Below are 27,689 nucleotides of genomic sequence, written 5' to 3'. Positions count from 1 at the left end.
GGGTAACTTTTAAACCCAGGTCACTGACACTGCAGCCTCCCATAGTCTCTGCTGAGCAGCTCTGCATGGTTATGGCCTGACCTTCATTTGCAACAGCCAGAGACAGTGGCAAAGGATTTGCCATCTTCCCAACCTTGATTGGCGTCAGTGCAGAGATCTGGGGCTGCCTGGAGCCTCTGAACGCACCAGGGCTGGTGCTGGCTGTCAGCAAACGTCTCCGCTGCTCAGGAGGGCACCAGGTCATGGAAGTGTTTCGTAGGGGAAGACGTCTCCCCATGCTCTGTTTTCTGCCTCTGTTTCAGGCTGTCCGGCTGATTGCAGAGGGATTGTTTGGAGAAGAGGCAGAGCAGAGTTTATCAACTCCGGTTTATTGTGAGGCAGCAGCTTTCTTTTCATTGTCCTGAAAAAAGTGTGTGTCTGTGTGTGTGCAAAACCCTGGGTGAGGCTGATGGACTGTGCCGCGCGGCTTTGAAATCCGAGTGGGCTCCTCTAGGCTATGTTTACGCTACAGCATAATTTGTGTGTGTGAAAGAGCCTCTACTTCTGTTTCAGCAACATTACAAGGATGGAAGTAATACCCTGTGACAGCCTCTCCCCCCGCTCTGCAGACACGTTCCTGGAGTGTTTGTTCAACACAGAGCCTGGCTAAGCAACATGGACCAAGCGTGTCCTGAGCGATGGGGAACCCATCTGAAAAAGCAGCTCCTGCCCCAAACTCACACAAAGCCCCCTTTTGTTGCATCACCCTGCCACAGCCTTAGGCTGCTGAAGGATCCGGATCCCTTCCTGCTTATTTCCCTCCAAAAGGTGTCATTGTGTCACTTGAGAGCTCAAACACTTGTCACACCAAGCCATCACAGACATTAGGGGTCTTGGGGCAGGACCATCACAGCAATTGCAGGCTCCTGCCTGCTTCCCTGAAATATCTTACTAGGGGGAAGAGTTTACTCGATAAAAATAACCTATTATCTCAAGCGGAGCTTTATAGTGCTATAAAGCAATTTCTGCACTTTCCAAACTGACGCGCCAGTTGTGAAATGGAAGTGCTGTAATAGGAGAGAGACCTGAAAATGCAGGTAGAACATCCTGACGCCACCAACAATTTGGTTAATGGTCAGTTGTGCAAGCTTCTGCAGAGAGACAAAATTGCCTCTGTCTCCAAATTGGAGCTATCTGAAGATCTCGGCCTCCCCCACCCCGAAAGAGCAGGGTTAAATGTGTGTTTAAATAAATAGGAGCTCATTTGAAAAGATCATCATGTGAGAGCTCCAAATCCCATTGAAATTTTATCCTAAGAACAGAAATTCCATGAATACCATTAAAGGTTTGGGCACTGCAAACTATTTGATATGGGGAAGGGATCTGGGCAGCACAGTGATGGGAACAATGTAAAAAGTAAGATGGATGGACAGCTTGAAATCCTTTTAAATTTGGGAGCAGGCATGGAAGTCGGTTCACATTCAACAGTGATTGTCTTCCCATTCTTCTGACATTTACAGTAATGGATTTGAGGGCTTCCAAGTGTCCTGCACTATTGATTGGAGATTTTAATGAGCTTTAAATTACCAAAGGGGTTGATGGGTCAGGTGCCTTCGGTACAGGAATTGTTCATAGACACTGGAACTGGGGTTCAGAAGCTGCTCCTGAAGCCACACAAGCAGGACGCCGGAGTCTCTGTCTGCCAAGCGCCCGAGTGCCCTTGCCTTGCCCTACTTATCTGAAGAGCCTGTCAGCATGTTCTATAACTAGTGGAAACCACTTTAGAGCTGGAGCCAGACACCGAGGTGCCGGGGTCCACATTTCATTTCTGTGCATGGGAAAGTTTGGAAGCAGATACGGCCAGAGCCTTCTCCCAGCAACATTTTTCTGCCTATCTAGTTCTCAGCCCTCAGCTGGCATGTCTGAAGACTGACACAGGCCCTGCTGTTTGTAGATATTATTCTTTTGGTAGGAAAGAGAAACCGGTGGCTATCACAAATCGCTGCAAAAGGTGAAGCTATAGCAGTTTGCAGTGCAATCGGAGAGTTCTGATTGTATATTTGCAGAGAATTTAAGCTCCACTGTGGAAAAAGTGTCCTAGCACACTCTATAACCCAAAATCTAGCTACACTTTGCAGGGTGTTTCAAATTCATCCCATTAGCAGACCTATTTGGGTGTAATGATGTCCAAGAAGCCTATTGGAAAGTGTTTGAAACTGCTTCCTTTTCAGACGTATAATTAAACCAGTTGCTCATTAAGAAGTGGCACTAACAAAGCTTGGTTTTGTTGGGATTTGTAGTCTCTGTCCCTTGCATACTTGTCTATAATAATCCTATCTGGGATGGGTGACTTCCCATGTTCTGCCCATGCAAACAGGCATTGGAAGGCGCTGGTCACTGCCTGCGTGGGGGAACAAACCTGCCTCTTGTCCTATACTTCAGGGCAGCTGTGAAAGGTCTCAAGGTCTCTCTTCCTCTCAGTTGCTGGAAACTGGGCTCAGAAGGTGTGTGGGGAGTGACCAAGAGCCTTGCAAATGGACTTGCAGGGTGATGATTTCTTTAGCAGGCAAGGTGAAAGCTTGCTCATTCATAGCTAAGTCCAGTGGGGAAAGCTTTCCCTTGCCTCTCTGTGCTAAACTGAGAGCCAGGCAAAGCCAGCCTCCGCCTGCTGCCCCAGGCAGACAGGTGAAGGTGCCAGTTTTATGGCAGGGACACATTCCCAGACTGAGTGCTGCGTAATTTCGCACATCCTCTGAGCCCTCTCGTCTGGGTTCCCCGAGGTTCCCATGGAAGCCAAGGGCAGTTTGTCATTGACAACACAACAAACAAGCCTTGGGCCTTGGGCTCAACGCGACAGGTTATGCTGTCACTTGAAGTAACCAAGATGTGTGCTCAAAATCGGAAGAGCAGCAGAGTCAGCATCCTAACTTCTCTTTCTGGATGCCGAAACCCATCCCTGGGTCTTACTCCCAGGACCCTGATGCTCAGTTTCTTCCTCCATTTCCTTAAAGCTTCTCTTTCATCACCAACTTGAGCTAATAGGTGATTTTTGCTTTATTTTCCCATGTGCAAGACCAGCAGCACTTTCCCCCCTACTTCAGAAGGGTGCTGTGGAGGTGGGTTGGTAGCAGGAGCCCATCAGGAATGTTGTGAGCAATTGGTCCCGTGCACAAGTGATCACAAGGTCTCACCTAAAGATGGAATAAAAGAGCTTTGAGTCATGAATGCTCTGCAAGTGCAGACATTCGGAGTTTCTTTGTCAGGCAAAGCGATATTATTTTAAGGGCAGGAGAATGTTTTCCTAGGACAGGTTATGCTCCTTAAGAAACACTTCAGATATTATTACTTTACACAGATTCCTGGTTGGGGAAAAACAGGTTTAAAACCAGCCAGAACTGTTAAAATTTATGGTATCAAAATATATTCTGTCAAAATATTTATCCCATAAACTACCATCGTTAACTGTCCCCTCATACTGCTCTTGGGAAAGGAGGGAGGGGAATCTGAGATGTCTGATGTGTAAATTCCTCCATTTATCGCTGGTTTATTGCCTCGCATAGCAACAAAAAGTGGCTTTAGAGTTTGAATGAATATAGATCTGAAGGAATTCCTGTTGTTGAACAGTGCTTTTGTGGGCTAAAGGGGTGTTTTCTAAGTGACATATTTCCAGAGGCACCTACACACATACTTAACGTCCCAACCCACATGCCAGCACATGTTATTAGCCTACAATTACTCTCCAGGAGTTGAGCAAGCAGATTCTGCTCTCATGGAATTGTGTGGCAGCAGAAAGGGACTTGGGGGCGCTTGTGTGAGAAAATATGAGGCTGAAATATGTATGGACCAAGCCCCTGATGCTCTTATCTTCGTGGCTTTGTCTTTGATGTAAAGCTGTGCAAGGTTTGTTAAACCCCTTGATACCAGCTTCCAGCACACCACTGTGACATCTTCTCTCTGCCTCTTTTGTTTCATTAGGTCACAGGGATGTGCCCATTCTTTTAGAGCCCCCCACAGTGCGATGCTTGTCTGGCCAACCTGAATGGAGCTGAACTGATGGAGGGACAGGCACCCTCCATCCTGCATCCCGCATCCTTCACCCTTCCTGTGGGCTGCAACAGGTCTGCAGCAGAGTGACCACTGATCTCTAATTCCCACCACCATCCACTCCCTGCTCCAGCATCAGCAGTGAATTTCTTGCTCCCAGATCACTCCAGGGAAAGCAAACAGTAACAGAGTCTTTCATAAAAAGGAATTGTTCTGCTTCCTGGAATTATTACTTTCTGCCTTATCACTTATCTATTAATTACCAGAGCTTTTGGATGGAAAGCAGCAGATAGACAGGGGTGCATTACACACATGATTTAAGACACAGGGTTGCAGTGTCACCTTCTTTTATTATTTCACTGAAGTTTGGGTCTACTGTAGTGATTGTTCATAGTTGCCTTCATTTGACTGCGAATGACTGGTAAAAGGCATCTAGGAGTTTATTTGTCTTGGCAAAGGCGTTCCAATGCATACAATGCATCTTTAGTTTTTGTAACAAGTTGAAAAACAGCCTGGAAAAGGGGATGTCTGGAGACATGGTGAAGTACTTCCCAGGATAAGAGCCCCCAGCGGGGAGGTGGTGTTGTGCTGGACCCTGTTTCCAAAGGAGGTGCTGGAGCAGGGTCCTGGGCTGGGTTCCCAAGCCTCTGCCAACCCCAACGAGATTCCCTTAAAAAGCCATCAAATGCACATTCCCTTAAATCATAACAAGGGAGTTCTTTTTCTCTGCCTTCTACCTTTTGTGTTATTGGGGTTCATGCTTTTCTCTGTAACTGTGGAGGCTAGAAAATGACTTCTAAGAAAGAAAGGAAGCCGAGATCCTGGTGTATTCACAGGCCTCCCAGGACCAAGGCCTTACAAAACCCATCAGCTATGAGGATACGTTTGTCAGAGTTGGCAATGGCAAGGTTTTTATGGCCAAGGGTTTATGCAAGTGCAAGCCCAGATTTTCATTCGTCTGCAAATTATATGGTGTGATAAGGAAACAAAGTGCAGGAAAGGTATGGGCAAGCAAAAGCAGCCTGAAGCTTGAGATGGGGTGAAGGCCCTGTAAAAATGTGTTCCATTAAGTAAATGGAACAATGGTCCTCGTGTAATGCAGGGGGTGATTCAGCCCTTCCTATTTTCTGGAACATAAGCACATGGGGAGAGGGGCTTTGGACAAGAGCCTGTAGGAACAGGACAAGGGGAACGGCTTTAACCTGACAGAGGGGAGATTGAGATGAGACATCAGAAAGTTCTTCCCTGTGAAGATTCTGAGTATCTCAGAAATACTTGGAGATGAGCTTTCTGTCACAAGGCAAAGGTGGCTCCTATGAGAGACAACTCATAAATAGAGCTGATGGAAAAACACTGGTTGTTGCTCTGCAGGCTTCAGGCCAAGAGGTGGTGGGCCTGGCTCTCTGCTATCTTGTTTGACCATTTACACCAGTCCTGTGGGGATAAATGAAGCCACCGAGGTTTGCTAGTGTGCTGTGAACATTTTGTTCCTGTTTTGCTACATGTCAGCCTTTAAAAACACCAGTGTGCAGGGTGCAGGGGTGTGGAAATACATCCTCACAAGACGGGGAGCCTTGGCTCCCAAATGGCAGCTGCTGGTGACCCTGGAGGCCATGGGAAGGAGCCTGCAGCTTGTCTGCAAGCTGTCATCAACCACAGAAGTTACCTCTCCATCCCACTGCTCTCCTTTATGGCTTGTGGTGGTCTGCAAGAGGCTCCTGATGCTCCACAGCACAGGAGGTTTGGAAGCCATCAGGCAAAGCACTGGGAAGAGGGGTTGGGAACCATCAGGAGCAAACTGTTCCCTTAGGGTGGCAGTGTCCCTGCCATGACAAGTGCAAGACCCCAGTGCAAGATTGGGTGAGATGTTTGAAGGAGTCTCTTCCAACTCTGCCTCTCTTTTGCAGCACACTTACTCATCCTGTGGGCATCTCCTTCATGCTGTGATGGCCCTGCCTAGTCCTTTACGATTGGAATAACTGGGACATGTTAGAGACAAGCCTAGGGGTGAGCTTTTGCCATGACAGGATGTGAAGATGGGGGCTCACCACACTGCTGCCTGTAGTGCCTGTGCTTGCCTCTGCCTTCACGCTGTGCTCCCATTGCTCCATCTCCTTCTATATCAGGAGAGGAAATCCTGATGCTTGCTGGGACAGGAGTCCGAGACAGGCTCCAAAACCCAGCTCAGGAGCTCACACCAAGCCTGGCCCTGTGTCACCCAAATATAACCATCATTGCTGCCAGATCCCACAGCCCCTTTGCAGAGCTGAGGGAGCAGGCTTGGCTGGCATGGAAGAAAGGAGCAGCACGTTGGGTTTCACTGTTCCTGATGTGCGAGGTCAAACTCTCTTTTCTATTTGCTCAAAAGCACATACAATGGTTTCCACAGACGGGGTTTGGGTGTCCTGGGGCAGCAGATGTGTCAGGAGTTAGCGATCGCTTGTTACTCGCTGGCACCGTAACAGGAGCGGTGCCAATGCTTTGGTTGTGAAATCTCAACCCACGTGAGCCCAGTGTCACCGCCATAAGGGAGAGGTCAGGCTCAGGAAGCCTGCAGAGCACAGAGGCTTGAACCCAAGGACATCTATAAGGAATCTATAAGGAGGAAATTCTTTCCTGTTAGGGTGCTGAGGCACTGGAATCGGTTGCCCAGGGAGGTTGTGAGTGCTCCATCCCTGGCAGTGTTCAAGGCCAGGTTGGATGAAGCCTTGTGTGGGATGGTTTAGTGTGAGGTGTCCCTGCCCATGGCAGGGGGGTTGGAACTGGATGATCTTGAGGTCCTTTCCAACCCTAACTATTCTATGATTCTATGATTCTATGATTCTATGATCTTGGCCAGCCCCAAGCTGTTCAAGACCAGGTTTTAACTTGGCCACGCTTCCAAACTGTCTCTGCTCTCAGCAATTGATATGAACCTGGGCTGTGACCTAAGACTGTGCCTGCGTTGTAAGAGGAACCCTAAGAAATGGCAAGCGTGTGTAAAACAGGGGATCCCAGGGAAGCTGTCTTGGATAACAGGAGCCTCTAGGCAGGAGATAACCTGACTTTGGGGTGCATGGCTGGGGGTGCAGCATCACCTCGCTGTGACCAACCCTCAGAGACAACCTGAGGACCCCCCTAAAATGTGTGGGCAGGTTCCTTTAGGGGTGGACACAGGCTATAAAAGGCTTCTCCTGCAACTAGGACATTTGCCCCTGTGTGCTATGGGGTGTTGGTGTTAAGAGGAAAGCAAATCTCCCTGGAAAGCTCCGGTTGTGCGCTGAGCTCCCATTTTTCTCATGAAGAGGTCCAGCGGTACCAAGACAGCCCTTTTCAGGCTGATGTATTTTCTGAAGGGACATTTGAGCCCAGATAAGAGTGTTTCCAAAGCTATTTGTGTCCCAGCCAAAGGGCCCTGGAATGGGAGCAGACCTGCATTTTATCTCCCAGTGGGAAATGAGTAAAATTAGTTTTCTGGAGGGACAGGGTGAGACTGGATGTTTAATAGCCCAACCCCCTGGGTTACAGATCAAGCCAGATGAAAGCTGGACTTCCCTGGCCAGACTTTGTGTTCTCCCCTCCTAAACTGTCCCAAAGATGAAACAGTAAAGCAAGTTTCAAATCCAATTGAGGTGAGCAGAGATCAGACATTGGAACAACTCAGCGTGGTGCTGGGATGCAGCAAGCGAGAGCTGAGTCACTGTAATATAAAATCTGGTGGAGGATTTGTCTCCTTTTTCTGTTAGTATTTCCCCTTCTCATCACAAGAGGAACTGGGAAATCAGGTGGCAGTGCAGGACACTGGTTTCTAGCTCATACTCAAAGGGAGACGGGTGCAGGGAAGACAAAAGCCTTTATATATACATGTAGGATGAGCCAACCAACCTCCAAAGGAACTTCTCTTTTCAGAAGCACTGAAAGCGATTGTGTGTCCAGATCTCCAGTCAGGGGGGGTTGAGCTTCTCATCTCAGCTTGGAGAGCTGAGTCATGTGAAGGCTGCAAATCTGATTCTCCATCTGTGACCAGACTTCGAGGCTTCAGTAGCGGGCAGGATTCGGCCTTATCCAGACATCCCAAATACATCTGCTTGTCTCAAGTGAAATCTAATTTGGCTCTTTTTTTTGAGATTTGGCCACCATTAATTATGCCTGCAATTAATGGCATAATGTAGGCTCCAAGAGCTGATGAACTTGAGTCTGCTGCGGAGTCAGAGCTTGGCTTTGAGATGCCATCCTTATGGAAGATGTTTTACTGGGCTTTTTATTTAGGACAAGTCCTAATGGGCATTTGGCTCAAGAAAGAGCTAATGGTTACACAGGTATTTAAACACAACCCGAGTGATTATAGGTTGGCAATGTGTGTTAAACAAAACTATAGACTTCTGTAAAATGGAAATGAAATGTAAGCACGCAGCTAAACCAACACGCAGAGAAGCAGTGAAACATCAAGCTAGCAGAAAGCTGGTAGCAGTTCTTTCATGTCCTGTTATTAACTCTGGTTTGTTACTTTAAAAAGCTGCCTCTTACTTGATTTTCCTAGTGTGATCTTACAAAGCATGGCCCTCCTTCTCCTCTTGGAAAAGCAGGAAAGCGTATTAAGAGCACTGATAAAAGGTAAACAAACCAGGAGACACAAAGTTTCTTGATATGCTCTAATTGAGCTAGTTTCCTTACTTCGGCTTTGAAAAGGAACAGCCATAAGGCATTCTTGAGAGAGCCAAGTGAACTGTTGTTATCTCAAAAAGGTCTCCTTAATGTCTCGCTCGTGGGGGCTCCAAGTCTGCTCCGGCCATTGCCTGGAAGTCTAAGAAAAGAAGTCTACTGGCCTCTGTGATAAAGCTCCCATTTTTAGGCCTTGGGAAGGATGGGGTTGTTGACAGTTCATTCCTGTGAAAATTCAGTGCGGTCCAGTCTCCTGATTGTAAATGGAAGGAATATATGGCAGCACTAATGCAAAAGGTATGTGATTAGATAGTCCCGTCTGCTATCTGCCCCAGCTTTCTGCTGATAGGCAGCTCTCGCTGGTGCTAACTGGGAGCCATCAGAGTTGCCAGACTGACGCCAGGCCCTTCATCAACTGCCTCTCAGATAAGGGGAGAAGGCTGCAATCTTCACGTAACACAATGTTTCCCCAGTGGGTGAACTTGAGTATTCCTGGCTGCATCTTTCACAGACATCTTGTGGAGCCAGTGAAGGGATAATATATAGTTTCGTACTGTAAAGAATCCAAAAGTTCAGTGTAAGAGATCCTGTCACAGTCACACGCACCTCACTGTTGTCTGCCCAGGCTTTAACCTTCTCTTGAAGAAGACTAGATACAATGCAGCAGAAGACATCTCCCCTTGGATGGTGCTGGTGCTGCAGGTTCTGGGCTGCCCCGCATTCCTCAGCTGCAGCAATAACTCACCTCAAACCCTGTGCTCCTGGTAGAGGCAGAAGTAGAAATAAAAGGTAAAGGACCCACTTAGGCTCCGTCTGGTTGCTTCCAGAAATCACTGACATGGTCCCCATCAGCAGACTGGTGTTGGCTTTACCCTTGCAGGAAGGCAGCCTCCAGCCACTACTGGTCTGAGCCCTGAAAGGCCTCTGCAGGGCAGAGTGAAGATGGCTTCAGCACCTATGTGATGGAGCCTCCAGGCTGAATGTTGCTCCAGTTTGTTCTCTGACCTCTGAGTATCAGTGTATGGTTGGAGTGGGGCAGTTTCTTGCTTCCCTGAGGCTTTGTGTAGTAGTGGTAGGTTTGGTCCACAAAGCAGTCTCTGCACTTCACTCGGGGCATGGAGCAAGTGGAGGTAGACGCTCCTGGTGTCTCTGCAGACTTCTAGGGATCCAGGTAGGCACAGCAAAGTTTCTGCCACCATTCACTTCACTGCATGCAGCCAGCTCCAGTAAAGAATCCTTCTTAAGGCTTTTCCATGTGGCCATTCGGACTTGGGCAGCACATGAAGACCTTCATAAAAGCTGTAAACCCTCCACAATGACATGTATTGCAGTTAGGATCTCAGGTATACTAGTAGCAGTTAGTCCAGAAAATGATCAATGATCTAATGCCAGCTGCTTCTAGGAATGTGCTGGAAGCGCTAGGTAGACCTGAAAGCTACACAGACAATTGCATTTCCTCCTTAAGCCTTATCTTTTTCCACACCCTAGAAAAATCTTAGAGCTTATTCATTCATTAAAACAGGAGGGAACTTTCCTCTACTCTTTTCCCTGTGACTCATGCACGCTGTCGGAGCTGCCATCAGAGGCGTGACCAGAGCATGCGTACGTTGACCCAAGCTTTCTCTGGTCTCTGCAGCTTGGATGCCCTGAACGGTGTTTCCATGGCAGAGTGGATTTCCATACTGGCCCTGTGCATGCCAAGCTTGCAGCCAGTCCTCGGGCTAGAATAAGAGTTACTTAGGTTTAAAGCAAGCACGTGCTTGTACCCTTTGGTACAAATCATCTCTCGACCAGAAGGCAACCATCCCCATGGCCTAACGTGGTGTGACACAGCCAGGCAGCTTGCGACGGATGGTGAGCAGTGGTGTGCTTGAGCAGAGCTATGTGTGGGCTCGTGTTAGTCATTGTTTGCAAGCAACTGAGTGATAGCCAGGACTGATATAAATGTCTGCAGAGCCTTGAAGATTCGTAACTGTCGACACAGAAGAGCCTCCTACTGAAAATCCTTAACCTTAAATCCTGACATCCAGGAGTCAGGCATTTACTGGCAGCTCTGTGCTGCAGGCACCTGGGGCAAGGCTGTGAGTGGTTCACCTTGTTCAGCTGGAGGTCCTGGCACAGCACAGCCTCTCACTGGAAGTTCAGGCCATCATGTAGTCATAGGTTACTCGTAGTAGGTATGAAACTCCGTTTGACTGACCTGATTTGCAAACAGAAGGAAAAAAGAGGGGTGACAGTTGCAGCAAACATTGCACTTGGTATATAACACACTTCATCTCACTGCACTGCATTTATGTGGTGCTCCTTTTGTTCTTCTCTTGCTATGTGCTTTTCCTCCTCTGCCTCTCTTTAAAACTCTGGTGCTTGTTTTTATTGTATTTTCCATGGAGTAACCGTACACCAGTGATCCTGCAGCGCGATAACTGTGAGATTTAACATTAAGTTTGTTTCTCATTTCTTTTAGCTTGCAAATTGAACCAGCTCTGTGAAACTGGAGATCAGCTTGAGCCGTTCCTTAAAACATACAACTCGGGTGCAGTGCATTGCTTAATATGAAATAGAAAAGAGCATCATCTGTGGGGACTGATGGGTGGCACTACTTCTAACATCCAATGCGTGGCTGTCAGGTGTGGGGCATCATCTCCTCTATCTAGAGGAGAGGAGCCAAAAGAGTGCCCAGAAGGGAAGAAGAAATGAAAATGCACTTCCCATGGAACAGACAAGGGGTGCTGGGCACAGGTGGCTCCTGGGGAGATACTGAGTGGACACAAGAGGGAAGTTTCACAATGAGAACTACCAGCCACTGGAATAATCTCCTCAGGGAAACGGTGGGCTCCCCAGCATTGGACATTTTTAAGATCTGGCTCGACACAATGCTGGGGCATCAAGTCTAGGTCGTGCTTTGCCTAGAAAGGTTGGACCAGATGATCTTTGAGGTCCCTTCCAATATGGGCTTCTAGGATCCTTGCATGCCTGCTGGGAGCCTGTATTTCTGTATGCGTTAGGCCAGGTTTTAGAAGCATCTTCAGAATTTCAGCTCTTCATTTTCACACCTGAATGAAACAGGGTAACACATCCTTACCAGAGAAGGCTGTCTCATCAGACGTTACAACCACCTCTGTGTTATGGACATCCTCCTGTCTGATGCTGATGCTGTGGAGTGTGGGCCATTCATTTCCGGCAGTAATTTTGAAAGCCAAGTTTAAACACGCAGACCACTGTTTATTTCAGTGAATCATGCATGCTTAGGACCCGATCCTGCTAACTCCAGAACATCTCCTGAGAGATCGTGAGAGCTCTCACTGATAATGCAATTATCCTCGTTGGAAGACTAAGGCGGCATCTCTTTTACTTAGAGAACTGCAGGAGAGGGCTCAGTGGTTTGGGTTCTGCTGATGAAAACCCATTAGGGGCTAGCTCACCCCTTTAATTGCCCAAGTAGCATCTTGCAACGTGCATAGATGTGTACAAACAAGTGGTTACATGAGCAGCGGATGCAGCTGAACACATACTTAGGTGTGCAGCCATAGGTTGTTTCTGCTTGTTTGTTGCTTATCTCATAGGAAGAGCTGAAGGAGCTGACTTCACAACCATCACCATTTGCAGCAGCAGAACCCATCCGTGTGGGACATGATCACAGTTTTCCATTTTCTCCTACCCTGTTGCCCGTTTCCAACCTGGTAGAAAGCTCAGAGATGCCAGTGGCAGGACTTCAGGGATTTCTATGGGTTTGAATCCAGCCCTGATTTATTGCAAATAATTCATCACCTTTCTCTTTGTATTGAGCCAGAGCAGATCTTGGTGCTAACCACTGGGCAAGATGTCCTAAACCCTGCGTGAGCCAGTGGGTCCCTTTATGAAGCCAATGAAGTGCATACCCATATTCAGGAGGTTTTATCTCTTTCTTTCACTGTTAGTTGCTTGGCAACTAGGATAATATTATTGCACACACACATGTTATATTAGGTATCACCTGCAGTTAGAATTTATTTATCATTTTCATGTAGCAGACTCAAATCCTGCCATTTTCAATGCTGCACTGGTTGCCATATGGAACCGCTGCCAAAAAGGAGGCAGTTCACAGCGTTAAAGGAATGAGTCACATTCTTACACACTCGACAGGATTAGACATTTCACTCCTTAATGCTTAAATGGAAGGTCATTAAAACAGCCCTGTGGTTTGGGGAGGATAGCAATTCCATAATATGCTTATTTTGGTGGCAAGTGAGAAGCTTGGTTTGGTTCTAAATGGGTTCGCTCCATACCATGGCAGAGCAGCACTGCCTCTGTTTTGCATCTGAAGGTGCAGTCAGTCTTTGCTGACTCTGTTCTTGCTCCACTGTGGCCAGCCATGTCTCAGAAAAGCAGGGACTTCACTGCAGAGACTATGGCCTGGCAGGGTCCTCCTGGAGCTCTGAAACTGGCAGTGCCACAGGCAGGCACATGAGAGCCCCTGCTCCAAGATCTGGTAACAAAGAAAGTGCAGCCTCCAACTCATGCTCTTTCTGACACACTATTTCCATCCTGCCAGTGGATGCTTTGGTGTCTGGTTTTGGTTTGGAGCTGGTAGTTTGGTCTTTGTCCAGCAGCAGCACTCAGACGCAGTGTTCACAGAGCCCCTAATGTGTGGTACAGCTGAGCCTGCCACGCTGCTGCTAAATTAGATGGTGACTGACCCATGGCTTTACACATCCCTGCCCTGTTTTGGGGAATGTGTCCCACAGGCACACATCCACTGAGAACAAATACATAAGCCTTTGTTTAGGGACCAGGTTAAAACATGGGAAGTGATATATGCTGGAAAAGGCCATGTAAAGTATCATCTCCCAGTCTCCCAAATAGAGCCTGGAGCAAGGCTTGGGAGGAGGATGGGGCTGCAGCGATGGGGCTGCTGACCCTCACATGGAAACCACGTGCTGGAAGCAGCAGCCACTCAGATCTGGTGCTGTTCCAGGGTACAAAGCATCCACAGCAGTTTGAGGAAAAGCACCGTGCAAATCACTTTCACAGCTAAACATCCCCATAGGTCTGAAATGTGTCAGTCTGTGTCTCTATCCCGGCCACCGACTGTTGCTTCAGCCTGCTGCAGCTATGAGCAATTCATAAACCCAAATGCCTTTTTCCTTCTCATGGAGTGGTTGAAGCCGAGGGAGAGATGATGAAACGTGTTTCTCTTTAATCTGCCTGGATTAGGCATGTTTCATTGCTTACTGGGAAGAAACTTCAACAGGATAAATGATGTTAACAGCAAGTAATCTGATGGTGCCAAAGCAAGTTCCTACAGATCAGTCACATGAAGCTGGTTGAAGAGGCAAAGCTTTGCCTTGCTCTGCGGTGAGCACGGGGGACACTTTCCCACTCCATCAGCTGAAGTACATGAACAATATGTACCATTATCATGATGCAGGTACCAGCCTTGATCCGTGGGCAAACCATGGTTTCATTTAATAGGGAAGAGAATAGAGGTGACCTACCACAGTGTCAGCTGGGGGAGGAGGGATGTTAATGCTAAGGAAAGGCAGTTATTATATCGAAATGAAGCTGCTGTGCTTTCTTGGTGGTGGAGGTGCTAGAAGAAAGTGAAACCTGTCATTATTTGGGGATTTTGAGCGATAGATGTGTTGTTTTAAAAACTGCTCATTTTTAGGCTCAGCTCTGTCTTGGGAGGGGGCAGGTGCTGTTTTATGGTTTGAGTGCTTGGAGTTGAGCGCTTGGCTTGTGCCGTTTCTGGTTTCACCAAGATGTCTATTAATACTGTATGGGATGCATTTGGGATGACCATGGACATCCTTGGTCATATCAGAGGTGGCCCTCAGAGTCTGATCCTGTGCCTGGAGTAGGATTTAAAGGTGAATGGGCAGCACAGGGTACAACTGTGCTTTCATCCATGTTGGTTGCTTGACTTGGACCTTAGACTCCCAAACTGAGCTGGTTTTCTCTTTAAAACCTAAAGCTTATGTTCTGCAGAATGCGATGAGGCCAGCAGAGAAAATGTTGATACCAAAGGACTCTCTCAGCCTCCTGCTGAGTCTCCTGACTTCCAGCTCTGTGCCTTAACCACAGGGCCACCTCTTACCCCCTTTGATATGACCATTTCTTTGTAGACTAAAAGCAAGCTGATGAAAGCCACCAAACAGCATCCAACCTGGAGGAAGCATCCTTAAGCTGTGCTTAAGGACTTCCATGAAACCATGGCAGACTGGGCTGTGGTGTTAAACAGCTCCTCCATGCCACTGTAGAGGCGGTGGCATTTCAGTGGTGGATAATCACTACATGGGCTTTGGAAGGCTCTCAGGGATGAAAAGGCTCTATGCAATTGTACACTTTTTCCCCCCTCTAAGGCCAGCATTTGACTTGGGCTATTCAAAGCAGTTCAGTTTATTAATAGTCTGTTTCTGGAGCCGAAGTGGCTCCACGGAGGGGAGTTATTCCGTGCAAAACAAAACAGGAAAAGCAAACAATGCCCAACTCCTCCGTTCTGAGGGCCTCTCAGAAAGCGGCATTGTTCCACCTTCTCACGTGCAGCAGAGGAGCCCCAGGACAGAGCAGCCATTGCAGGAGTGTGATGTGGTCCAGCACAGAGACACTCTGCAGCGGAAGGGACATAGAGAGAGCATTCAGGAATGAAATGTGACTGCCTCTGTTGAAAATGAGCCTGCTCCTGGCCAAGTCACTGGCTTAAGCGTTCAGCAAGAGAATCAAAGGGGGGAACTTCACAGGCAGCAGCGCAGTCTGTAACTTGATGGGATCCAAGTGCTTGTCCCCTTAGAAAGCAGCAGGATCCATGAATTCCCATCACTGCTCATGAGGTGTATGCTGGATGATCCACAAAAGCACAGTTTTTAAGTGTTCCTTAAACCTGAGGATTTGTGTGGCTCCTCAATTTGGGAACCGGTTCACTCTTTTGAGTGAGGATGATGATGATGATGATGTGTCTTTTTGCAACTGATGTTATGGTTTCCCGATTATGCCTTCCAAGTCTTCTTCCCATCCCAGCTAATCATGGAATCATGGAATAATTTGGGTTGGAAGAGACTTTAAAGCTCATCCAATTCCAACCCCCTGCCATGGGCAGGGACACCTTCCATTAGACAAGGTTGCTCCAAGCCCTGTCCAACCTGACCTTGAAAACTCCCAGGCATGGGGCTAATAAAGCTGTGTGGGCTGAAAAGGACCTGGAGAGAGAAAGCAGCTTTGCTCCAGCTCTCCATGGTAAGCAACCTGGTGTTGTGAAACACTGCAGAGAGTTGTTCATTAGAAAACTCAAGTGTGGAACTCTTCCCATGGCAGGGAGCTCTCCCTGGAAATATTCATCATCACAAAAAACCCAGCATCATCCGGCTCCTGCCTTTCCCCTCCTCTGGCTAAATATAAAATATCCTTCACATGCCTCGTTCCACTGGGATTCTGCAGTGGTTTGAGCACTACTGGCTTTTTTCACCCCATATTTCAACATACACCCCTTATGACAGACAGCAATGTGCCTTTCATCAGGTTTAGCTCTCGGGTTAATTTTGCCTACAGAGGAAGAATAAGCTGTAAACATCCCTGCGAGAGGGGCTCTGAAGCCTGAGATGAGTTTGGGGAGTTCCAGGATTACAAAATGGCATGAATTTTAGTGACAGTGCAAGGTATCCACTTAATGACAACGTCAAGTTCCAGCAGTTCCAGTAAGGAAGTTTTATAACAACATTAAATCTGGGATAAAAAAGGATTATTGGCAGGCGCGAAGGTTTGGGGAGAAGGTTTGTTCTAGTTCAGAATACAACAAACGGCTGACAACTTTTCTGGGAAACGAGGATTTGAACAAGAATGCTGGTTTGGTTGAAGGCACGGTTGGGTTTGCTCTCAAAACTGCAGCATTTTAAAACCAGACCAAAATGTCACTTAGAAACGGCGATGATTTCAACACAAAGTGCTTCATTTTGAAACACATTGCATTTTCTTCTCATAGAAATCCAGCATCCACCTCATGAGGAAGTGACCATCCTTGGGCTGCGGCACGTCTCAGACAGCTAATTTTGAATCTTTAACTGAAAATCACTCACCTGGGTGGAGAAGCACATGACCCATCACCAGGGCGAGCTGGCACTGGGCACCAGGTAGGCTGCAAGGCAAATGAACTCATTATACCACAGGCTTGACAACTTCTTTTGCTCCCTTTGAACACCACAGAATTCCTACTTAGTCACTATTTATACAGTTGCACACAGATTCTTTCTTAGGCATTCACATATTTTATGAACTTAGAAAAGACTTTTAAGATGCAAAAACCCTGATGTTTTTAATGAGTTTAACAATAAACAGGCAGCGACTGAAGCGTGCGTAGTCCTCAGGTCAAACCCATGCTGAATTTCCACTGGCCTCAGCACAGGGTAGCTTCAAACCCACACTTTCACTTCCAAATCATGCTGGGCTGGTGAAAACAGAGTTTTTTACTGATGCTTCACACATGAATAAAGAATTTGGGAGTGCTGGGGGTCACTTGGAGCTTGCGCACAGCTCATCAGTGTGTGCTGGGCGCTGCTTTGGTTTATTCGATGCAGAGGAACACTTCGGTTTGATGTGTCCTGCTAGCATCCAGCGCAGTGCGATGCGGAACTGGCAGCAGAGAACTTTCTTCACATGCCTTTATGTTGAACTGGGGCAGCTTAATTGTTACTCAATGAAAGCACAAATCTGCAGCAGAGCCATCGCACCCACTCCAGGGAGAGGAGCTGGCAGGGAAAGACCCTTACGCAAGGGCAGGAAGATCATTCAGAAATAGTCATAAAACACAAGCTGAATCTTTAAATATTTATTAAAAACAACGTTTGAATGTTAATTCCCCCTCACACATCACCCGTGAAGGAGATTCTAGAGATGAGGAAATGAAACCACAAAGCCAGTAAGTGATTTGCCTGAGGCCTCGGCCGTAAATCAGGCTCTGAACTTGAGATTAGCTCTTTCTGCTCCCTCCATCCCCCTCACTGTGATAAGGCAAAGGGCTGAACTTGTGCCCGCATTCCCCGGAATGCCATGCAGGACTGATGCTCATCGAGGGTTCAGACTGCGGTTGTGCGGTGAGATGGACCCTGCAGCTTCACGGGGAGCACCAGGGAGTGGCTGTGATCACGTTACTTCTCCCGAATGCTATCACTCTGAGATGAAACTTGTCTTCTCCAGCCTTGAGTGTTTTCATGGCCTTATCAATGAACACACCCCCTAATTTAATTAGGTAGGTTATTCTGTGTAATTATCAAAGAACCCTAGGATGCTTTGGGTTCAAAGGGATCTTAAGGCTCATCTAGTTCCAACCCCATGCCATGGTCAGGGACACCTTCCACTAGACCAGGTTGCTCCAGGCCCCATCCAACCTTGCTTGAAATTAGTGGGGAAAAGTGATTGGTATTGTCAGTTTTGTGCTGAAAAAGAGTTTTTAAGTCTTTCTGATTTCACCTGTTTGGTGATTTCTCACTTGGGTGACCCAAGCCCTACATGGGCCACCATGAGGCCACCAACAGATCAGGAGCCTCCCTCCCCTCATGGAGACAAACCCAACTATCTCAATTGCCTTTTGCAAGTTGGTGGAGCCTCACGTGGCCCTGGTGAGCATCCATGAGCATGGATTTGGATACCCAAATCTACCTGAGTGCCCGGGCTGGGCGACCATCCCTGCACAGTGCCGTGCCACACAGCCACAGATGTGCCTGCAGAGCCTCACGCCAGACACGCTTCCTCCAGTGGAATTCTCCAGATAATTCCCTTGCGTATTAAAAGTTGTTTACCCTGTGCTTAAAGCAGGATGCTTCCCTTATCTGCAAGCAGAGCAAATTCCCCCCAGTGCCTCCGTGCCGTCATTCCTGGCCTGCTCCTGACTCCTGAGCTCGCTCAGTGCTGGTGGTGGCTCTGCGTTATCTCCCGTCTGCAGCGCAGACAGACCCTGCCTGGAGCAGCCTCCAGGCTCTGCAATACCAAGACCAATGTCTTCAAAGCCTGAAAATTGCTCTGTAATTTGAATCTTTAACAACACATGGAAAAATCTTCAGGAACTGGCCTGTATCATGTCTCCGAATGGCTTCATAAATACAACACTGAGGAATTTGGATACTCTCGTTTGTGTCCATGATGGATGTTTGTATTCTAAGAAAGAAATGCATTTGCTGCTTTTCCTTACCTCTGCAAAGCAGCTCAAATCCACTGTGCAGCTCCTTTTCCTGTCCCTTCCTTACCTTTAACCCCTGTCCCATGTCACTGGTGATTGCACCCAAACCAAAGGGCTGGGTTAGTCCCTGTCACTAGTTTCTGAGCCATTGGGCTTCGGTGGCTCCTCCTGGGCCACCATGAGGAGGAGGTTGTTAATCCCCCATTCCTTTCAATCTGAGACACAGAAAAGCCACATGCAGAAAGTTCAGATACGAGAAAAAAAAGCTTGATGGAATGTATTTATCTGAAAACAATAGAGTCTGGATGGAAAATCAGTGTTTTACACCAATCATGTGGTTGTTGTTAATGTTTTCCAAAACACCCAGAGGTACCTTGTGTGTTAATAAGAGCAGCCTGTACTATTTCGCTTAAAAAGCAAAATGTGCATCTCTGCACCTAAAACTGCTCTTGTATTTCAGCCTTGTATTGACGCCCAGATGGCTGCCAGAGGAATTTCCCGTTCCCCCAAATCTGCAGTCACGGGGCTTGATTTCAGCCCAAGATGCAGCAGCAAATATTTATGGTTGCGTTTCAATGCTTCTTTTCCATTCCCTTCCTTAAAGCAGGAGAACGTCCTGGAAGTGTGGATTGAGCCTGAACTGTGGCCCTTGCCACCCTCCTCTGCTTTCTGCTGCCCTGCATGGGCTGAGGTGCCATCCCTGGAGCCAGGCGCAGTGCCGGTGGTACACCGGTGGGACGATGCTGGATGCTCGCAGGCAGCACAGGGTGGTACCGTGGGCTCCAGCCGGGTTTAACCAGGCAAAGGAGCAAACCCAGAAGAGAGCTGCTGCAAGGAGGAATTGTTTAAAGCTGCTCCAGCAGAAAAGGCCAAGCTGGAGGGTTCACTTCCTCGGCCGTAGCACTGCTGCAGCCCCAGAATCCCAAGATCCACTGATAGCCATTGAGCAAGGATTTCCATTTTTGGTGCGAGCTCAGACTTAAAATAGACAGTCTTGAGCGAGGAAGAAACTCTGTTGACAGAACATAGGGAACATTCCTCCAGTGTACTTTTGCAAAGGACTATCTCTGTCTTTAATCTCCGCGCCGTTTCCTGCAGGTCTCCCGGGCCCAGCTTCCCTCTCATTGTTAGTGGCGCTTTTGGAAATGACCTCAGGCAGTTTGCAGTGACTGGCGACCCACGGTCAGAATGACTAACCCAGTCTGTCTCCATCCCTTGGACATGTCCCATTGACTAAATAAATGACAGGCACTGACATGTGAATAGAAACAAAAACAGCCTGACAAGTGAAATCTTAACTCTTTGGAGCAAAGAGTCTGGATGCGCGCGTTCAGCCTGAGAGCAGAGCGGAGAGCAATCACTGCAAACAGTCCTGTGATGGCAAAAGTACATCGAGCCTCCCCAGCTGCTCAGGACACATGCAGATGGGGCAGACAAACACCTCTAATATTATTTTTAATTGTTGAAAATTGTTTTCTGAAGCTTTTTATCTCAGCCCATCTTTAATTAAAAGTGTGGCTGTGTGTTTACGCGGCCCTTCTGTGTCTGGGTTCAGCATGAGTAATTCCATTGAATGCTATAAGCAAGGGTTAATGATGAGGGAGCCTGTCACAGGATCCTGGACTTATATTGTATATCGTCAGCTCTATAACTCGACACAGGTGAGCTTATAACTGCTTCCAACCTACTCCACAGAAACACCCATGGGACAGATGATCCTGGTTCCCCCATGCCTTCATGGAGCCTGCCGGCATCCACTGATATCAGCTTTAGGAGGGATATAAGGGGACTGTAAGCTCTAAGGCAGATGTATGTATTTCTAGGGCTCCTAAAGGCCACCAGCGCTGGGTGCTGTCATGCTTCAAGGCCTCAATTCCTCCTCTGAATCCCCACTAACACGTTTTGCTGAGCTCCCTTCAGCCCCAACCCCAGCTACGCGACACCAGTCTGAGAACACGCCACGCCATCCCAGCGTGACGTGGTTTTTGTAGGGCCCAGACAAGCTGCCTTTGTAATCTAACAATAGTTTTACCAATAAGAATAGAATTGCTGTTAATAAGCTACATTTGCGGATTTTTTTGGTTGGAAAAGTAGGAAAGTATTCTCTTTAATATAATCAAAATCTATTTGCAATGCTGTAATGACAATAATTAATAATGCTGCTTAGCAGTTATTAGTACTTGGTGCATTGTTAGGATGTCTGCACTAGCTAAGGTTTAATAACGAGGTTCATATAAATCCAAAAGAAAATAATGATATGGGGAGTGGTTGTGGAGCTGTGGTCTGATGGCTTCTTGCTTTAATGTAAGTAACAAATAATTCCCTCTGGCTCTCAGCATTTGTGGATAAGGCCATAAAAAAGGAAGGGGAAAAAAAAAAGAAGGAAGGAGGAAACCTCAGCTAATAAAAATGCCACCCCTGCTTTACGACTCGGGGAGGAACATTTGTCGTTTGGTTAATGGCGAGATTAATAACTTGTGTTGGGATGGTTGATGTCATTCTCTCATCCTGCGTGTTGAACATTTGCATTGAGAGTATGGGGACTGTACTGGCAGCGTGCTGGTCCTCAGTAGAAGGCATGGGTGAGCCAGTGGGTCATTGGCACAAATGGTGACCACTGCCACAGCAAAGGGGTGTGGAAGCAGGAGCAGGCTGCAGCTCTCAGTTGGAGGTGTTGGCAGCTCTATCAGCTGAGACAAAAATGATGTCCTCACTTGGGGGTTATTCTTTTAATGCAACACAATTTGTTAGAATCATGGAACAGTTTGGATTGGAAGGGATCTTAAAGCTCATCCAGTTCCAACCCCTGCCACGGACAAGGACCCCTTCCACTGGAGCAGCTTGCTCCAAGCCCCTGTGTCCAACCTGGCCTTGAGCACTGCCAGGGATGGGGCAGCCACAGCTTCTCTGGGCACCCTGTGCCAGCGCCTCAGCACCCTCACAGGGAAGAGCTTCTGCCTAAGAGCTCAACTCAATCCCCCCTCTGGCAGGTTAAAGCCACCACCCTTTTGCCTTTTTGGTCTCATTTCATCCACAGCTGATAATCGTGCATTAATCATCATTTACTCAATAGCCAAATAAAAAGAGGCTGAGAGGTAAAAACCACTCACTTCATGCAAAAAAAATTTCATTTGTTACCAGGTATCTGCTCCAGTCAGTGCTCCATCCTCTCGTTCTCATCCCACATTATGCCTGGATAGCCTGACGGGCCATGGGAAGCCTTCTGCTGTTTCCAGACATCGGGACAGCTTTGCATCCCTGTGCCAGGTCAGTTGTAGCATGGGCTGGACTTTGGGTAGAGTGGGTAAGAGCCAGCGTGTGGGGTCAGGCTGTGGAGTCAGGCATGGTCCCAGGTAATCATCTGCGTAAGAAGGTAAATAAGAGGTCAGATTTTGGCTGGGTCCTCTCCAGGGAAGGTGATAGTGCTACACCAGTTACACCCTCCGAGGGCTTGGCTGCTAGAGACACCTGGCACCAAAATAGCAGTGAGAAGGTTTAGTGCTGAACTATGGAAACCCCCCGTTGTGGATCCAAAAGGATGTCAGGGGGCCTGCAGGGGAGACCTGCACCTTCAGGGCTGCCTGACTCAGTGTTTCATCCACAGTTCTGTGTCCATGTACTGGTGGCTGGGATGGCTGCCCAGCAGGGAGACATCCTGCTGGCACCCAGGCTGCCTTAGGGAAGAAACTGCTGCTTCTGATCATCTCTGAGATGTTGGAGCCAGCAGTTTCCTGGACAGAGATGTCTTCTCAGCACTATTTAAGGTACAGCAGGACCAACCCTGCAGGGTGCCTGCTCAGAGAGGGGTTTTCTCATTCCATGGTGTGGCAATGGGATGGAGAACATCCCCTGGAGACCTGACTGGCTTCCAGCCACCATCTCCTTTCTCAGCAAAGCCTGCTCCATGTGCTGGGTGTCTAAGAAGCAACTGTGCTACTGCTGGGTCAAACTGCATACTTCTGCATCCTATTTAAGGATGATTTGCTCGCAGTAACACCCAGCAGTGCCAATGACTTTAGGGTCAGCTCCTTTCCTTCCTAATCCTGCTTTCTATTTTCACATTCTTCTGTATGAGCAAGCCCTGGAGATCCTACAGCCAGCTGCCAGCAGAGATACCCAAAACACAGTTTCAGAGCAAAAAGAGATGTCATTTTGGTACTTTAGCAGTGATTGCCTCTGGCTACCTTCAGTCCAGGCTCAAACCAGAGAAGACAATATTCTCTTTCTCCCATAATGATTTTCATATCCCCATTTTGAGGTTGCAAGCACTTTGGGGAAGCTGGTGTCCTGGGACCAGCTTTTGAAGCCTGCCTTTTTTTCCCCTCTCCCTTGCTGCTTTCAGCCTCTCCAGCCAATGACTCAGTCACTATTTCTATTCTCTTCCCACTTCTGTTCCTGCTTCTCTAAAGTTTTGGTCAGTGGCAGCAGCTTTTGCTAATGTTTTGTGGCTGCTTCTCTCTGCGTTATTATTGGAGATGCCTATGAAATAACAGAGCTGCTCTTTAAGACACTGCTGCACCACTGCAGAAAATATTTACCAAAGCTGTGGTAAGCAGCTCTTTACTGGAGTGACTGGCGTCTGCTCTGAAGCGCACCAGACGCCAGTCACTTCAGCAAAAAGCTGCTGCAACAGAACAAATTGCCCAGGGCAGCAGATCTTGGGAAAGGAGGAAAGCCAGCAGCCCCGTCTGTCTGCCTTTGTGTTTTCTAAGGCAGAAAAATTATCTTTTTACAAGCCTGCCCTAGTTGGCTCTGACCAGCTCTTCCCAGAAAATACCATCATAAATAGAAGAGCAAACTATTGCATAAACGGACAGGTTGCCATTTATATCTGACCTTTCTCAGCTCTTCTTTGATGGCTTCGTCAACCGATGCTTCCTTCTCGTCCAGCCCCACTGTGTTTTTAGCTCCTGCTTCTAGGAGAGCACCACTGGACACCACAAACCTCAATTAAAATCCATTTTGGACATAGGTGTAGACTCCCTCAGCTCTCTGGACCAGCTCCAAACAGAGTAATCCTTTTCTTAATCCTGCCCTCCCAGGGAACTTCCAGGTTTGTGTTTGCAAATTGTATGGGTAAATATGGATAGCGGGAGATGGATTTACTTTTAAAGACTGGGCTTGGCATGTTACACACAGTTTGTTGCTAGATCAGCCTGGTGGCAGCAATACAGCACCACACTGGTTTCCTTCCTCGGATAGACCCTTTCCAGCTCCAAAATGACAAGTCACCAAAGCCAACCCAAAAAACAGTAAAGGGCAGTTTCATAACTGGGTGTTATCTGCCTGGAAAGGGCTCCAGAGAAGCAGACTGTCTCCACAGGCTGCTGAATAAATGCTGATAAAAAGGACAAACTCTTGTGTGTTTGTTATGGGTGGTGTGGGTTTGAGATGTATCCTCTGGTGGATGCAGGCAGTTGGAATTCCCTTCCTATTTGAACACAACATCTGGTTTATGTGATATTACTTGACTCCTATAGCCAGACCAGGGCAGGAAGAGTTTAATGGCTAAGCCCTGCCATGCTGCCTGCAACTGGGGAAGGAAAGAATGAGGCTGAGGTAGATGCTAGGAGTTGTTGTGGGCCTAGAATCCCCTCTTCTCTCATGCAGATGGATGCCTGGACTGAGCATGTACATCTCTCTCCTGCAGGAGTCTCAGAGGCTGTACCATCCTTGGACTGGCTGAATGTGACTTCTCCTCCCCATCCACTTCATCTTGCACCAGTACCTGCTTGTGAGAACCCTGGGAGCCAACCACTGTGCTCACATTGGATCATAATAGACCACAAGGTAGGATGTCTTCCTGGATAATGCACCAGATTAAGGCTCAGGAGTCAATGTCTTCATCCTGTCCACCCCCATGCCTCATTTTATTTCAAAATGACATGGAAAATCACAGTCAATGCCATTGGGAAAGACACTGAAAGGTTTGGTGGCAGGCAGACCTTCCCCTGCATCAGCAGCTTCGTTCCAGAGCACAGAGGAGTAATGATGCCTGGCAGTCACTCCTGTGCCACACTGGTGGTCAGGAGATCCACATCCTGCAGCTGTCAAATGATTCTGTAAAGCAGAGGTAGGGTCACAAGATTCTGTTGCTTTGAGGAATCACAGCTTTGCTTTCCAGCCCCAAGAAGTCCTCAGAAACCTGCCTCTGGAGGAGCAGTGGCCTAACCTGCTCCATCTTCTCTACAGCACTCATTGAGTGTGTACAGCAGTTAAGGAACTTCTGCCCTCAGTCATCCTGGACAGGACAGGGTTGGAGCAGTTTTGAGGTGGGACTCAGAGGACAGTCCTGTCCCCATGGGCCATTTGTCCTCTCCTAGATGCCAGCAGCAGGTACCTGACTGCAACTATCAATCAGCTCTGTTTCACTGAGCACCCAGCCAACAAAGCCAGCTCGTAGCTACTGGGCACAGGGCTGGCAAACCCATTGAAACCAGTGGCTGCTGTTCCCTCACTGATATCAACCTCCTGAGCCAGCAGCAGTTCTCAGGGGTTGTTGGTCTAATCCAGTGGGGAATAATACAGGGGATAGTCCTGCTCTTGTGGACTGGCCTGACTTGTGGTTCAGTCCCTGTTCATCCTGACCCAGACCAGGGAACTGAACCCAAGACCCCATATCTCAGATGGGTGCTCTCATCTCCAGCATCCATCTCCCTCTCATCTGGGCTTTTTCTCCCCAAATAACAATTACTTATAAAGCTGCATGCAGGAGAGAAATGAGGCTGCAACCACCCATAGAGCTGAGTCTTCTCCTGGGATGCAAGAGTCCGTGTCCCTGCTCCAAGCAAGGGGCCTCACTTGCAGCAAGGACCACTATGGATGGGTGCCATCACCCACTGGTGAGGACCTGTTGGAAGATGATTGTACCTCCTTGGGTTTGACTAGAAATCCAGGCTTGGGCCCAGACAACCTTTCCAAGCAGCACTTTGTGGTACTCATTTGCTACCAAAAAAAAAACAAACCCAAAAGTTTTGGCTTTACCAAACAGACATTTTCTGACACAAGAAAACACGTTGTCAAAAATCCTTCCCAACCATTCTGCTGGGAATGTGCTCTTTGCCATCAGTCCCCAAGGCTGGAGCGCTGGGGTGTTGAAATGTTACTACAGCCCTGGAAACTGTGAGTCAGCTTGTCCCCACCCACAGCAGATACTGGTGGGAAGGGCCTTGAAAAGCCTGGAAACTCCTGCAGTTCTTGCCTTGTGGTGTTTCCATTAACCCATTAACATTAATTTCAGGTCCAGTGAAATGCAGGTTTTGGTGAACTTCTATTGGATTTTGTCCCTTTTTTGACCCATCCCCTTTGTGATTCTGATAAACGCTGGAGGATATTTAATTTCTACTCGTCCCTGAGCAATTTGGCTGCCGTGGCCCCAGTTCACCCTCCAAGCCCTGTGGGACAGGCTGGACATGGGCAGCAAATGCAGCACGCGCCGCAGTGCCACCAGATCCAGTGGGGATTTGGCTGGGATAGCTGGATGGCAAAACTTTCATCCCACTTGGAGGAAAGATGCCAACACAAACTTTGCCAGCGCAAAGCCCTCCGGATCGCTGTGCTGGGATATAAATGCATTGATGTGGGCATCTCCTGGCAGGGAGGAAGGTCATACAGCGGTGTCACAGGAGACCAGGAGATGGGCTGCTCTGCTCCCCATTGGGATGCAGGCAAAAGCTGCATGGGAGCACACACACAACTCAGAGCAGTCTGTGCAAACCACTGACCTCAGGCTATGTGGGAGCCTGCATTTATTGCCAACTGGAAAACACGTGGAGGTAGCAAATCCCAGGTCTTAACACAGTGTACGGTGATGTGAAACAACCCACAGTGTGTTCCCCTGACACAAGTCCCAGGAGTGGTGGCACAGGATGGCTACAACTGGAGCCCTGAGGAGCTGGGATGGGCTTTGCTGTAGCTGCAGCCCACCCGGGGATGGAGGCACACACTGAGGTGGTGGGGTGGATCACACCCTCTGCATCAAGGGTTTCATGGTGCCAAGCTCTGGGAGCACGGAGCCCAGCGGTTGTGAAATTCCCCATGAAGGAAAATTCTTCAAACATCTATTTTTTTAACAACTTTGGATTTATCAGAATGCCTTGTTCTGATTTTAGCTCTTTCCATTTTGAAGACAGTCCAAGGTCCTATCACAGTGTGTTACCACACAGAATATAACATTTGCAAGGGTGAAATGAAAAGTCGGTTTGAACTGGAAAATCACGGCCATGTCGTTAAAACAAAGGAAATGGGACATTCTGATGTTGTCAAAACCTTTTTTCTCTGGTTCCTTTCAAAATCAGCTTCCAGCAAAACCAGCCTGATTTTATGAGGCGGTTTAGTTCTTGGCAGAGCCCCTCGCTCTGGCGCTGCAGTTCCGTTGTGGTTTCTCTGGCGGGGCTCAAACACTCCATGTCCCTGTCCCCAGGCTGTGACATGGGGGTGCAGTGTGTCCCCACCCCTCATTGCCCCACAGTGGGATCCCCATCTCAACCCCATTTTCAAAGCATTTAAATAATCTACAAATCGAGCCATTAAAGCATTATTTAAATGGCAATTATTCATCTTGGGCTTTAACCTCTGCATCCTTGTCTTTGACTGGAAATGTATAAAATACTAGAGAGAAAATAAAGCTGAAAATTATTATAAGATTAGTTTTCCTTACTGAAAACCCAGTGCCGGCTGATGCCTCTGACCCCACTGGCATGGACACAATGGCAGCCCCCAGCCATAGATTGGCTCTGGAACGAGACTGGTGCTGATGGCCTTTCGGCCACCCACCATCCTCCCAGACCCAAGAGGGTTTGGCTTTATATAGTACCTGGGAGATCCATGTTAGATAAGCCTGGCAGGCTTTCAAAAGCTTCTCCCTAGCTTTTGTGCCAAG

The 27,689-nt window shown here is 48.0% G+C and overlaps 1 long non-coding RNA gene across 4 annotated transcripts in view; it reads left to right on the top strand.

The window, feature by feature from the left end:
• The window catches only part of LOC136019031 (uncharacterized), a 172,094-nt gene that overhangs the window by 142,779 nt on the left and 1,626 nt on the right, over positions 1 to 27,689 (top strand). For 3 of the 4 annotated variants that reach the window (XR_010614714.1, XR_010614712.1, XR_010614713.1), the window contains exons 6-8: positions 16,619 to 16,766; positions 21,950 to 22,075; positions 24,459 to 24,598. This is a non-coding gene — a long non-coding RNA (uncharacterized LOC136019031). The remainder of the gene's footprint in view (positions 1 to 16,618; positions 16,767 to 21,949; positions 22,076 to 24,458; positions 24,599 to 27,689) is intronic. The other variant, XR_010614716.1, reaches the window with a different exon arrangement.

This window comes from Lathamus discolor, chromosome 8, assembly GCF_037157495.1.
Source record: "Lathamus discolor isolate bLatDis1 chromosome 8, bLatDis1.hap1, whole genome shotgun sequence".
Taxonomy (NCBI): domain Eukaryota; kingdom Metazoa; phylum Chordata; class Aves; order Psittaciformes; family Psittacidae; genus Lathamus; species Lathamus discolor.
Note: the sequence above shows the minus strand (reverse complement) of the source record. Positions and strands in the feature narration are given on the sequence as shown.